Here is a 2,975-nt window from a genome sequence, read left to right as displayed (position 1 = left end):
TTAGTAAAATTTTCGACGAAGCGGTGTCGCGTGACACCGCTTCGGAAAGCGTGCATCCGCCCCTGGACTGACTATTTCCCCGTCCTAATTTACGTGATGATGTTCAAATTTTAAGAGTTAAACGAGTTATTTTTTATTGTAAGTTTTTTATATGTCTTTTAAATATTTAAATTATTAGTTATATTGATTTATAGTACTTTCGTAATTTCTAATTATGTAAATTTTATTTTAAAAAAAAATAAAAAATTTATGTACTAATATACGGTAAAAAATTAAAAAGTTTAAATCTCAAAAAACGAAAAATATCACATAAATTTAGACCGAGGAAGTACTACTTTTTAGGAATATCATGAGGCTGTCTTTGATGCTTTTGCACACTAACACGCTACTATAAATCAAATAAGTTATAGCATGATATTCAGGGTAGTATCCATCTAAAAATATCTACTAATAATATTTTTTGTTTTTGGTTTTTTATATATTTACTTTTAATTAAGTTGCATTAAGTGGTGTTCAATTTGCTAAACAGAAACCTTAGATCTAACTTGAACACTAGAGCAAAAATTTCATGGTACCTATATAGGTGCTACTTGTTTATTTTTATTTTTATTTTTATTTTTTTTTCTTCTTTTTTTTTTAATTCAAATTGTAACATCTATAACAATACCAAGCATATCAAGTTTCAACAAGCAAAAAACTCTTAAGAGATTAAAATCCACATGCAATAGCTGTGGTGCTACTCAGATCCACTTTCATTTCCATGAGACTATAGTGCTAAACGAAAACAGAAATGAGAAAACAGCATAACCCAAAACTGCCTTGTAAATTCTGTTCCAATGTCAACCTCTCAACGATTGGCCTTGGCAACTCTTTCAAACTCATCCTTCTTCTTAATGGCATAGCTATTTGAAGAACCCTTGGTAGCATTGATAAGTTCATCAACAACGCACTCAGCTATGGTCTTGATGTTCCTGAAAGCACTCTCACGTGCACCAGTTGTCAGCAAATAAATGGCCTGGTTAACACGGCGAAGTGGAGAAATATCAACAGCCTGACGCTTCACAACACCAGCTGAACCAATACGAGTTGCATCTTCCCTTGGCCCATTGTTAATGACGGCATCAACAATGACTTGAATTGGGTTCTGGTCAGTCAACAAATGAATGATCTCCATTGCATGCTTGATGATGCGGACAACCATTAGCTTCTTTCCATTGTTCCGTCCATGCATCATAAGAGAGATTGGTGAGCCTCTCAACAATTGGGCACTGGGCCTTCCTGAAACGCTTAGCCTGGTATCTACCAGCTGTGTGTGGCATATAAACTGGATGCTTGGAAACAGTTGCTATGATGTAATCCTCAACAGAGATGTCATTGATCTGGACATCGACGTAGTTCCAGCGATTGAAAAGCATAACATCACTGTGAATCTTATTCTCTGCGGTTGCGTCTACTGGGGCGGCTACTACACCTGCGTCCATTTTTTCTTCACCTGCTTACGCCTTACGGGAGGAGTCTTTGCTGCTCTGCTACTTGTTTAATACTACTCTATGCGCACCATTTTTTTGCAGATATTATATTGGTGGATAATAAACTCATCATGTGGACCAGTATTATAATGACAGGTGCAATAGGAGTCAAAGCGATAATGATGAATGATGTGCAAAGAAGATATGAAAAATACCAGCGGGGTCGTCTATGAAAATATCGTGCATGTTAGTTGGATAAGAGAAAACAAGTACGAGGCTGATAATTAAGGCCATTGGAAGACACAATAATAAAAAGGTCATTAGTAACTACGAATATAGAAGAAAATCAGTCGAATTCCTTGATTGTGCGAGATTTGTTGTTATTGCCTCATCTATTATAAATTGCTCACTTAATAAGTAATTAATGTAATAAATATTAGTAATGGGTTAGGAATTAAATACGATAAAGAGTTACAAATTGTAATACTATATAAGCCTCCCTTCCATAACTTGTACCCCCGTTAAGAGAACTGTAGATTATACTATCAATTATCAACATTCTTGTTGTTCTCTATTATTGGAAGATTTTGTTCATTCCTACTGAAAGAAAGTAGCAATCATTAATAAGATTTTTATTTACTTATTCTTTTAATTTTATTCACCATTATTGTTATTCGTTTTCATATCAATCATAATTGAAAGCGGAATAAATTGGTTATTACAAACCTAAATTATTATATTTATTTGTTTAGTCTACGAAAACTATTTTTTTATTTAAAAAATTTGTTCTGTTACTGGAATACTAACAATCGTTTCACTTTCCATTTACGCATTTTCACTTCAGCAATAAATTATGTCTGAAACTGATCAAATCACTCAGTAGAGAATGGACATGGCAGTAGCAGAAGCTTTAGTTTTGGCAGAAGAATCAGATTTTGAAGAGCTTCTCTTAGAAGAGAAAGTGTTTCTATTCACCACCGAACCTAGGCTAAGAAGCCTACCGCCCCTTCTTCTACTCATAACCGAAGCTATTGTAAAAGGAAGGTCGTTGACTATGATAGTATGACGAGAAGGGGCAGAAGATGCAGAAGGGATTGAAGAGTTGGAGGCCATTGTTAATAAGAAGGAAGGAAGTTATACGAAGAAGAAGATGATCACTAAGAGGATTTGTGAAAGAAGGTAAAGAGAAAGGAAAGCAGAAGAGGTTTTAGAGGGCTAATGATTTTGTATTTATAAGGAAAAAATGTCATCATGATACTGTTTATCACGATCCAAAATTCACCAAGTCGTGATGGCACCTAACCCAGTGCTAGGTAAGCCTAGCATAGAAATAGATAATCCAAGTGAAAGATCAAAACAAGAAGAATAATAATAACTAAATTCTATATAACTTCCCAAGAACTGGTTGTACAAATCATGAATACTATAATTTAGATTTACAATTTTTTATAAAGAATAAATACAATATATATTTGAAATTTACATAAACAGAATTTATAATTCTAA

General features: G+C 33.8%; 1 pseudogene; it reads right to left on the bottom strand.

Moving 5' to 3' along the window:
- Positions 1-700: 700 nt before the first annotated feature.
- LOC104227129 (small ribosomal subunit protein uS7-like) lies at positions 701-1,783 on the bottom strand (annotated as a pseudogene).
- Between the last annotated feature and the right edge of the window lie 1,192 nt (positions 1,784-2,975).

Source organism: Nicotiana sylvestris, chromosome 12 (assembly GCF_000393655.2).
Source record: "Nicotiana sylvestris chromosome 12, ASM39365v2, whole genome shotgun sequence".
Taxonomy (NCBI): Eukaryota; Viridiplantae; Streptophyta; class Magnoliopsida; order Solanales; family Solanaceae; genus Nicotiana; species Nicotiana sylvestris.
The sequence above is the reverse complement of the archived record's forward strand: the minus strand, read 5'-3'. Positions and strand labels throughout refer to the sequence as shown.